The sequence below is a fragment of the Camponotus vicinus genome, unplaced genomic scaffold (genome assembly GCF_025532165.1).
Source record: "Camponotus vicinus isolate PSW18456_S1 unplaced genomic scaffold, iyCamVici1.0 SCAF_2, whole genome shotgun sequence".
Classification (NCBI taxonomy): Eukaryota; Metazoa; Arthropoda; class Insecta; order Hymenoptera; family Formicidae; genus Camponotus; species Camponotus vicinus.
In genome coordinates this window covers 13868943-13881578 of record NW_028141956.1, presented here as the reverse complement: position 1 = coordinate 13881578, position 12636 = coordinate 13868943, and the positions used below count along the sequence as shown (strand labels likewise).

The window sequence follows — 12636 nt, the reverse complement described above, 5'->3', positions numbered from 1 at the left end:
TACAGTTTAATAATAAAACATTATATTTTCATTATAAAAATAATATATAATACATATAATTAAATTTCTATTTATATATATATATATATATATATATATATATACAATATATATTGGACTTCCGGTTGACAGGCGATAGAGGAAAGTACTAGTAGTTTAGAAGGAAAGTAAAAGAGAGTGAAAATTGTGTAAAAAGAGGAGCTGAGCCGAAAGGAGAGTGAAGTGAGTGAGCAGAAGATAAAAAGAAAACGAGGAAGTGAAGGAGAAAGAGGAGGTGACGGGAAAACAGAAAAATCAGGGAAAAAGTCAGAAGGCGGCTGTAGAGGTTAGAAATAACCTCAAAGGGAAAGCAGAGAAAGTAGGGAAGAGAAGCCGGCGAGGATAGTCGGTAGGTAACAAAAGAGGTCAGGAAGAAAGGTCAGAAAGTTCGAAAGGAATGCAACAGATGGCGAAGGTGGGCAGACCGGCGGGAAGCAAAAACAAACCGAAAGAAAAAACGTTGGAAAATTTCGGGATGAGCAGGGACTCAGAGGCGGATACAGAAAGGAAGATAGAAGGAATAATGAGAGCTTGCAAAGACGAAACGGTAACAGAAATGAAAGAACATCTAACGATGGTGATGGAGGAGATAAGGAAAGAAATTATGGAAGAGATAAAAAAAACAAATGATGGAAGAAAGGAAAGAGAGAGCAGAGGAAAGAAAAAGAGAGAGAGAAGAATGGTCGAAAGAAAAAGGAATGCTGGAGAGAAGAATCGCAGAACTAGAATGGATTAATGAGAGAAAGGAAAGGAACGAGAGGAAAAATAATATAGTGATCAGATGAGTAAGTTGGAAGACAGAAAATTTGGAACAAGAGATAACGGAGTACATCAAAGAAAACATAGAGGTAAACGTAGAGATAAGAAGAGCGAACAAAATTGAAGTGAGAGGGAGCAAAGAGATAATAATTGCTGAAATAAACAAATGGGAACAGAAGAACAACGTGATGAAGAAAAAGAACAAATTGAAAAAAGGAATAATAATAGAAAACGACCTAACTAGGAAAGAAAGAGAGATACAGCGAAGACTGAGAGAATTAGCAAGAGAAGAAAGAGAAAAAGGCGACGGAAGAGTAAAAGTAGGATACAAGAAAATATATATGAAAGGAAAATGGCACAGCTGGAATGAAAAGAAAGAAAAATTGGAAGAAAGAGGAGGAGGCAAAGAGTGAAGGCGCGACGGGCAAGGAAAAGAGGGAGGAGAAGAAGAGGAAAGAGGCCTAAAAATCTGCTTCTGGAACACAGCTGGAGTAATAAACAAATGCGAAGAGACATGGAAATACTTAGAAGAATTTGATATAATAGGCTTAACTGAAACATGGCTGGAAGAATACACATGGAACAAAATCAGAAATAGATTGCCAAACAAATTTGAATGGTTCTGTATTCCAGCAACCAAAGAAAATAAGAGAGGCAGAGCCAAAGGAGGGATAATGACGGCAATATGCAAGGAACTGAAAGGAGTAAAGGTAAAAGAAATTAATAAGGAAGCAATGGAGATAAGTCTAACGCATAATAGAAACAAATGGAGAATTGTAACACTTTATAGCAGAAATATTGAAGAAATTCTAGAAGCAATAATGGAGGAAATACAGGAGGAAGAGGAGGGCTATCTCATGCTGGGAGGAGATTTCAACGCGAGAACGGGAGGAGAAGGAGGACCGGTAGGATCAGGAGAGGAGGAAGAAGAAGAGAGAAGAAGATCAAAGGACAAGGAGATAAATAAAGAAGGAAGAATATTGATAAACAAATGCAGGAAAAGAGGCTGGATGATTCTTAATGGCAGTTATGGAAAAGAGGGAGAATGGACGTATATCGGGGAACAAGGAGCGTCAATCATAGACTACGTAATAACAAATGACAAAGCTATAGAAGAGGTTAAAATGGTAGGAGAAGGAAATAGGACTGAATCGGACCACATGCCAATAGAGGTGGAATTGACGGGGATGGAAAGGAAAAGAGGGAAGAAAAGTGACATGATAATAAAAGAGAAAAGCGTATGGACGGAAGAAGGAGTGATGCAATATCATGAAAAATATTATGCGAAGGATGGCAATGCACACAAGAAGAGAATGGGCGGATATGGAAAGAACTAAAAGGGAAAGTAAATAACTCGATTACGAAAATCAAGAAGAAGATAATACCATGAAAGTTCGGAAAAAGAGAATGGCACAGCAAGGAATGGAAGATGAAGAAAAGGGAGCTAAGAAAGACACTTAGGAAAGTGAAAAGAGGCAAGATAGACAGAGAAGAGTATATTAAAAGAAGAAAGGAATATAAAATATGGTGTAAGGAAAAAAAGGAGAAACACGAGAAAGAGGAAGAAGAAAGAATAAGATTAATCAAAACAGAGGCAGAAGCATGGAGATATATAAACAGATACAGAAAGAAGAGAGAAGGAGTAGATGAAGAAATAAGTACGGAGGATTGGAGACTACATTTCATGGAATTACTAGGAGGAACGGAGGAGAGGTGGTCAATGGAAGAGAAGGAAGAAGAAAAAATACAAGAAGAAAGGGAGGAATGTTACAAAGAAGAAGAAGAAGAAGAAGAAATAACTAGAGAAGAAATGATAGAACAATTAAAGAAGCTGAAAAAAGGGAAAGCACCGGGAGAAAATGGAATAGAGAACGAAGCATGGATGCGAACTACTACTTCTTTCGGCATGGTTAATGCCGAAAGAAGTAGGGGAAGTATTGTTTAAATTGTTGAACAAAATCTGGAAGGAAGGAGGAATACCGGAGGAGTGGACCAAAGGGATAATAAGCCCAATATACAAGAAAGGAGACAGGAAGGAGGCGAAGAACTATAGGGGAATAACACTAATGGATACGGCATATAAAATATATGCTAGCATACTGAACGGAAAGATGAAGAAGATGGCGGAGGAAAGGATGGAGGAGGGACAATTCGGTTTCAGGACAGGAAGAGGGACAACAGATGCAATCTTCACACTGAACTACATAGTCAACAGAGAATTATCAAAGAATAAAGGTAAGATCTTTGCCTTCTTTGCAGACCTCAAAGCGGCATTCGACAGAGTGGACAGAGCAAAACTAGGAGAGATGCTGAGGGAGGCAAGGATCGGAGAGAGACTGAGAAGGAGAATTATGGAAACATACAAAGAGACAAAGAATATAGTAAAGGTTGGAAATAGAAAGTCCAAAGAATTCTGGACGAAATGCGGAGTCAGACAAGGATGCCCCATGAGTCCAACACTATTCAATATATACATAATGGATCTGGAAAGAGAAATGAAAAAGGAGCAAACGGGAGGTGTAGTGATAGGAAAAGAGAAACTATGGTCGATAACATATGCAGACAATATTGTGTTGATGGCGAGAAGCGAAGCAGAACTTAAAGGGATGATGAAAAGATTTAAAAGATACATTGACAAGAAAGGATTAACTTTAAGCGCAGGGAAATCAAAGGTAATGGTATTCGAGAAAGGAAGAGGACGCACAAAGAGAAGAGAATGGAAATGGGGAGAAAAAGAAATAGAAGAGGTAAAAGAAATGAACTACCTAGGTTACATTATGCAAAAGAACGGTGGAGCGGAGAAACATATAGTAGAAAGAATGAGAAGAGCGATGGTGGCGATGAAGCAGACCTGGAGCATAGGAGAAAGGATATTCGTGGACGACTACGAAAGAAGAATAAAGATGTTTAATGCGTTAGTGGGAAGCGTGGCTCTATACGGGGCAGAGATATGGGGATGGAGAAACGAAGAAAGGATGGAGAAAATAAAGAGGAAATATATAAAATGGATACTGAAACTAGACAGGAGGACACCAAACTACATACTGGAAGAAGAAACAAAAATGAAGGAACTGAGAACGGAGACCATAAAAAGAGCAGTAAAATATGAAGAAAAGGCAAGGCAATCGGAGAAGAAGATAATAATAGAATGTATGAAAGAAATAAAGAAAAGGAGAGAAAGTGGAGAAGAAAGTAAATGGGAAAAGAAAAGGAGAAGGATACTAGAGGAGGCAGACATGGGTAAAGAAGAACTGAAAAAGAAGAGAGAAGAAGGGGAGACAGAGATATCCGAAAAGATAATGGAAAGAATTGAAGAACGACAAAAAGAAGAGAAGAAGAGGAAAACAGAGGATTCAAGATATAACGATATATATAAAAAGATAAGGACAGAAGGAGTACCGAATTATCTGAAAGGAAAAAAGAGTAAGAAAGATAGGAGCAGAATTGCAAGATATAGATGTGGTAGCGAAGTGAGAGGAGGATACTACTGGAAGGAGGAGACAGAAAGAGAATGCAGGATATGTGGAAAAGGAGAAGAAAGCCTAAAGCACGTACTAAAGGAATGCGAAGCAACAAAAGACGAAATATCAATGGAAGAATTCTTGAGCGAGGAGGGAAACGGATTGAATATAATGAGAAAAATAGACAAGATACGAGAAGAGAAGAGGACGGAGAAGGCGGACAAAGTCATCGCAAGCCAAGGAAACCCGAGCTGCAATGAAAGATAGAGACAAGAAGTAATAATGACTAAGAACAACAACAAAATATGAAGCCAAAGAAGCCAAAGAAACCAAAGATACCAAAGATAATAAAGATAGAACACAAAGAATTACTAAACTACAAAAGAAGATTTAAGAGTTTTTACACACTCCATATAACATATAATACATAACATTTAACATTTAACATTTTACTCATCTAGATTAGACTAGATTAGATTAGATAGGAGCTAAGACAATTCTACTTTTTATTTTACTCTTATTAGCAGTTACAATTTAATTTAATCCAATTTTATCTTATCTTATTTTATTTTATTTTATAATATCTCATATTACTTTTCCCGCCTGTTACGTAAAGTCTAGATTTTAGATTTTAGATTTTAGATTTAGATTTTATTTTATTCCATTCAAGTACTGTATAACTTACACCTTACACTCTATACACTTTATATATTATACTTTATTCTATTTCTATTTCTATTTTAATTTTATATATTATATCACATTTTATATTTTATATTTTATACGTTAATGAATACAAAACTTGTAAAGCTCTGTAAGACTGGAAGTCCATCCAAAGCCGTAAGGCATGGATTAAGAACAATAAATAAAAAAAATATACAATATATATTCACAAATATCTAAAAAAAATAATTTTCTTAATATCTTCAATATTAAACTTTAATAATATAAGCTATTTAGATAAATTTATATAAATATAATTAATGAAATACAATTAATGAAATTACTCTTATAATAGATATAAATATATAAATTTTATAAAAATTATTATTTAAATTAAAACTTTAAATACATAAATATATATATAAGTATATAAATATTTAAATTTTATATAAAAATTATTATTTCAATTAAAACCTTAAATATATACATAAATACATAAATATATATATAAGTATATAAATATATAAATTTTATAAAAATTATTATTTAAATTAAAACCTTAAATATATAAATATATAAATATATAAATATATAAATTTTATAAAAATTATTATTTAAAAATATTATTTAAATTAAAACCTTTTGTAAATTTTAATAATAAATCCTTTTCTATAAATTCTACTCATTCTTTATCTATTTTTAATCTTTCAATTCCTATATTTAAAAATGACTTATAAATTCATAAATATACTAAATTTATTATCCATATTGAACTAAAAAAATATCTTAATATATAAATTTGTATTTTAAATTTTCCATATACATAAAATTTCGTATTACATAAAAGTACATAAATTTCGTATTACATAAGTACATAAAATTTCGCAAAAAAATTCGTATTACTATAAAAATTATTGAGTGTTAACAATTTAATTTTCATCCTTATATAAATAAAATACCTATAAAAAAAAACACTCAAAAAATATTGACCCCTTAAAAATTCTTAATATTAATAATATAATTATTGAAATATTTATTAATCTGTTTTCCCTAATATTATTTAAACCTACATTTCCTGATTCTTTAAAAGATAGATAATATATTAATCACCTAAATTAATCACATAATAGCCCTAACAATCCTATTTCTCGATTAAGTGAAATTATTCGAGGAAAGCCTATCTCTAATCACGTATATTTTAATTACGTGCCCTAATTACATTCTCTAACCGCATCCCCTAACCGCGTGAATAAATGTCCGACATTACGTACTATTGTACGTAAAGCTTTTCTTCAGGCCAGTTGAACTTACTTTTCGTTGATCCTGGCCACTTTCTCGCTCGATCTCTAATCAGAGATCGAAAAAGGAGATAAACACTCCTTCTCTTGCCGATTAATTACCGGCAAATGAGCGTAAATATTTCACGCTCATCGTAACGATCGCTCGATTTTACGATCGTTAGTTAAATATTTGAATATAACTTTATTTTAACTCAAATAAAGCCAAATTACTACAAATTTCTATATATTATATTTTCTAATAAAATATAAAATTCATGTGTGTGTATAACTTTTATGATATTACAAATTATTTAATTAATTAATCATTTGGCTTTTTATTAAGTTAAAGTGAAGTTTAAAAACAATATCTACAAACAAATTCTACAATGGATGAGCTATAAGAAATTAGAATAAAATAAGTGCGCGTTATAAGAATAAAGCATCAAAAATTGATAAAATTGATAAAATTATTAATGCGTGCTCTTGATTTAATAAACTAGACAAAATCTTTACAAAAAAATTTTCTTCTCTTAATTCTCCTTTTTTAATTAATACTTTAATATATTTTCGCAATAGATGCAAAGCATTTCGAAAGAATTTATTAAAAGTTATTTAATTTAATCTATCCTAGCTCATCCATTTTAAGGCAACGGACTTACTACAATCCACAATCTACAATCTACAATCTACAATCTACAATCTACATCTACATCTAAAATCTTTACGAATCCGTTACCTTAAAGTTAAATAAAAGTTTTTCTCACTCACCGGCACTGATGCGCAACAGCGGAGTTATAGTTATCGAAGCTACGTTGTCTGTAACATACAAATATAAAATTCATTTATATTAATGCTCACAAAATGCAATCAATATTTCAAAAAATTTTTATCGCGTGGAATTTTATATCCGATGTGTAAAATAATAAGCAGAGATAAACATGTGTGGAAAAATTTTATAAATTTTTAAAACTGTTTCTTAAGATAGTTTTTTAAAAAGTTTTATATAACTTTTATAAAAATCTTTCTCTCTAATTTTCTCTTTAATTCACTTAAATAATAAGATCGAATTATTATGCGTACGATTTATAATAATTGATATACAAATAATAAATATTCACCATCAGGTTGCTCCGCCGATGCAAGATGCCTCTCCCAGGCCTCCTCCTCCTCTCATGTTGTTGACGCGCGATTCTTTCAACGACACTCCCGCACTCACGAGCAATATTTTTATATCGCTATTTTCGTTATTTTACGCGCGATACTGAACGGCACTTCCGCACTATTTCGATAAGATCAAAAATTTGGTCGCGCGATGTACATATTTAATATATATATACGTTCAACGACACTCCCGGTTTCGGTACGAGCGAAAATCCCATTTCATTTACGAGAATCAACTTCGAGCCAACAGGTTGGGAATGCAACGATACAACGAGCAAAGATTAGGCCCGAACTGGAAAGAAGACGAAACGATTGACGGAATAGAGGAAAATAAAGTTCACCAGTTCTTTTTCGCGCATAATTATCCTATCTCGTATCGAACCTGGACCCGCTAAGCACGATTTCAGGTGCTTCGCCCGGAACACGAAGTTTCCCGCGATTGCAGGACATGGCTACACCAGGCTGGTAGACGGCAAAAGAAGAAGATACCCACATTTTTTAAATGCTAACATTCAGCAATTTAGAAAATGGGGAGGCAACCCCTTTTACCGAGCGAAAATCGTGCCTAGGGGAATCCACTCGACTCCTCGACAGGGTTAACACACGCAGTGCGTGTGGCTGTAGACGAGCAAAGAGAAGGGACCCATTGACGACCATTCCGAGCAATCGATCGAGTTCTAATTAATTCGGGCCGAATCACTTGACGAAGCACGAAGCACGAAGCACGAAGCGCGAGTGTACGTTGCATAGCAACGTGTGCAAACTCGAAACATCCCAGTTAGTTGGCATCGGAAGTAGAGACTCGTGACAATAAATGAAATTGGGATTTTATATGAAAAAGTCCAAAAGTTCCGCGAAAACGCGACGACGCGAGAATACTACAACGCGAAAACGCGGTAACGAAGCGCTTTCCGTCCGCGGCACGTTGACGGCACCGACGACGCGAAAGGGTACTTAGCTTCCCATTCAGGCACCTTAAGATTTATCATAAATAGAAAAATTTAAGATAAACCTCAAGGCACCATCCAAGTACTAAGCCCTCCCACCGCGACAAGGTGTACCCCATGGGAGGGTTATATTATATATAATTTTATATATAATATAATATATATAATATAGCATTTATTTTGCAATATAGTATATAAATTTAAATTTGCATAACAAGACCGTAAAACAAAATCATTAGCGCGGTACTGTTACCCGGTACTGTCGGATACTATGTTGTTGTTAATTCATTGTTGAAATATTTTAACATATTAATGTATCTCATATATCTAACGCATTAATGTATCGTAAGATTAAAAGATTAAAATAATTACACGTCGTGATACATTGCTATTGTTTAATTAACAAGGATTTAATTAACAAGGAGAATATTTAAGCATTGGTAGAAATATATTTAATTCTAATATTGTTAAAGAAATATTATAATAAGCCTCAATGATCGAAAGATCATAACATAATTAAATCTATGCCCTTTTACGTATTCCCTGTTTTAATTTTTATTCGCAATAATGAATGATTGCGATTCGATAAAGATTTATCGTTGCAATATAGTTTTATATCGTTAATTAATTCTTAATTAATTAATTTTTATTTACATTTATAGCAAATTATGTTTCGATACTAATCATAATCGTGTTTAATAAAAAAAAATTACAATATACGAAGCGTTTCTCACCACTACTTTATTACTCTAGAGTCACCGTGCGAATGATGACAAAACGGTAACGTATAGAGCGCTACTGTTTATATTTTATATTGCCAAAGTCGAACGCCGTGTTATCGATAATTCATTGCCGAAATATTTTATATATTATAAAATATACATTAACGTGGAATATTAAATTATGAAAGTATTTTAATTTATTGATTAAAATTGATTATTTATCAAACAATTCACGAAGCCTTTTGTTATGCTAATTATTTGTATCTATAATTCGATTGTTTTACTTTGTGTTCTCTCACAGTCCCCCCCCAAAATTATATTTAGATTGTTAAGTAGAACGATAAAGTAACACGGATAAAATATATCTGTGATTCTAAGTATTAAAATAATAATTATTGTCCGGAAAGATCGCAACGACCGAAGTGATGATTTAATATCTTGGATTCCTATCATTTAATCGATTCTCGATTAAATTGTATATTGTTTAATTAACAAGGATTGAGAAAATTTAAATCATTGCTCGAATATATTTAATTCTAATATTGTTAAAGAAATATTATAATAAGCATCGATGATCGAAAGATTATATTTAATTCTCTTATCCCCTTTTATGTATCCCCTGTTTCAATTTTTAATCGCGGTAATGAATATTACGATTCGATAAAGATTTGTCGTTGCGATACAGTTTCATGTCGTTAATTAATTTTTAATTAATTAATTTTTGTTAATATTTATAACAAATTATGTTTCGATACTAATCGTAGTCGTGTTTAGTAAAAAAATTACAGTATACGAAGCGTTTCTACATCACTACTTTATTACTCGAGAGTTACCGTGCGAATGATGACAAAACCGTAATGTAGCGCGTTAGTGTTTATATTTTATATTGCCAAAGTCGAACGCCGCGTTATCGATAATTCGTTGCCGAAATATTTTTATATTTTATATATTATAAAATATACATTAACGCGGAATATTAAATTATGGAAGTATTTTAATTTATTGATTAAAATTGATTATTTATCAAACAATTCACGAAGCCTTTTGTTATGCTAATTATTTGTATCTATAATTCGATTGTTTTACTTTGTGTTCTCTCACAGGCCTCCCCCAAAATTATATTTAGATTGTTAAGTAGAACAATAAAGTAACACGGATAAAATATATCTGTGATTCTAAGTATTAAAATAATAATTATTGTCCGGAAAGATGGCAACGATCGAAGTGATGATTTAATATTTTGGATCATCATTCATTCGATTCTCGATTAAATTATATATTGTTTAATTAACAAGGATTAAGAAAATTTAAAGCATTGATGGAAATATATTTAATTCTAATATTGTTAAAGAAATATTATAAGCATCGAAAGATTATATTTAATTCTCTTATCCCCTTTTATGTATCCCCTGTTTCAATTTTTAATTGGGGTAATGAATGATTACGATTCGATAAAGATTTATCGTTGCGATACAGTTTCATGTCGTTAATTAATATTTGTTAATATTTATAGCAAATTATGTTTCGATACTAATCATAATCGTGTTTAATAAAAACATTACAATATACGAAGCGTTTCTCACCACTACTTCATTACTCCAGAGTCACCGTGCGAATGATGACAAAGCGGTAACGTATAGAGCGCTACTGTTTATATTTTATATTGCCAAAGTCAAACGCCGTGTTATCGATAATTCGTTGCCGAAATATTTTATATATTATAAAATATACATTAACGTGGAATATTAAATTATGAAAGTATTTTAATTTATTGATTAAAATTGATTATTTATCAAACAATTTACGGAGCCTTTTGTTATGCGAATTATTTGCATCTATAATTCGATTGTTTTACTTTGTGTTCTCTCACAGTCCCCCCTTCCAAATTGTATTTAGATTGTTAAGTAGAACGATAAAGTAACACGGATAAAATATATCTGTGATTCTAAGTATTAAAATAATAATTATTGTCCGGAAAGATGGCAACGATCGAAGTGATGATTTAATATTTTGGATCATCATTCATTCGATTCTCGATTAAATTATATATTGTTTAATTAGTAAGGATTGAGAAAATTTAAAGCATTGGTCGAAATATAGTTAATTCTAATATTGTTAAAGAAATATTATTATAAGCATCAATGATCGATCATCATAACATAATTAATTCTTTTATCCTCTTTTACATATCCCGTGTTTCAATTTTTATTCGCAGTAATGAATGATTGCGATTCGATAAAGATTTATCGTTGCAATACAGTTTCATGTCGTTAATTAATTTTTAATTAATTAATTTTTGTTAATATTTATAGCAAATTATATTTCGATACTAATCGTAATCGTGTTTAGTAAAATAATTACCATATACAAAGCGTTTCTCACCACTACTTTATTACTCCAGAGTCACCGTGCGAATGATGACAAAGCGGTAACGTATAGAGCGCTACTGTTTATATTTTATATCGCCAAAGTCGAACGCCGTGTTATCGATAATTTGTTGCCGAAATATTTTATATATTATAAAATATACATTAACGTGGAATATTAAATTATACAAATATTTTAATTTATTGATTAAAATTTGTTATTTATTAAATAATTTATCACGGAGCCTTTCGTTATGCTAATTATTTGCATATATAATTTGATTGTTTTACTTCGTATTACTTCGTTTTACTCCGTACATTACATCTGATGCTTTTCCAGATTTCCTTTTTCTCTCTTACGTATCTTTCGTTATTTCCTTTTGGCATTCACTCACTCACGAATACACGATTTAATTATAATTAATCGAATACGTGGCGCACTTTGTACGAGACTGTCGATCGCGAAATAATCATACGAAACTTATATACGCACTTTATTATATCATAAGAGAGCAACATGAGCTTTACATGAGACCAAAATCATTCGCTACTTGCTACAGCAATGCATATTACTGTATGCTACTAATACGCGTATTACTCGCTGTATAATATACGAATCATAAGAATCAAAAGATTAAAGTAATGAATAAAGTTATAAGATAGCAGTCATTTAATTAATAATTAATTTATGTTCACATTTATTAAAATATAAAGTTTAGTTGTTTGATTGTAAGTATTAAATAAATAATTATTATTCATAAGAATCGATAATCGAAGAACCATAATAAAAGTTGTTTCTATTCTTTTTTGTTTCAATCGTTACTTGTAATAATGAATGATTGCTCTTCCATAAAGATTTATCGGCGTACAATTTCATGTCGTTTAGCAAAAATTAATTAATTATTAATTAAGAGTCATTGCTAATTATGTTTAGATATTAGTTACGATCACGTTTAGAAAAAGAATTTAATAATTATACGAAATGTTTCGCATTACTATTTCGTTGTTCGAGTGTCGCTATACGAATGATAGCAAGGGTTTGTACTACATAAACAATAGTTCGCTACTGTTTATACTGCCAAAGTCGAATACCGTGTTAATGATAATTCGTTGCCAAAATATTTTATATACTATGATATGTATATATTTGCGAAATATTAAATTATTTTAATTTATATGATTAATTAACGATTTTACTTATTAAACGATTAATGTTTAAATTAGGAGACTTCGTAATG

General features: G+C 31.5%; 1 pseudogene; it reads left to right on the top strand.

Annotated features, from left to right (window-relative positions):
- The first annotated feature begins 436 nt into the window (after positions 1-436).
- LOC145966414 (uncharacterized) lies at positions 437-5117 on the top strand (annotated as a pseudogene).
- The last annotated feature ends 7519 nt before the right edge of the window (positions 5118-12636 follow it).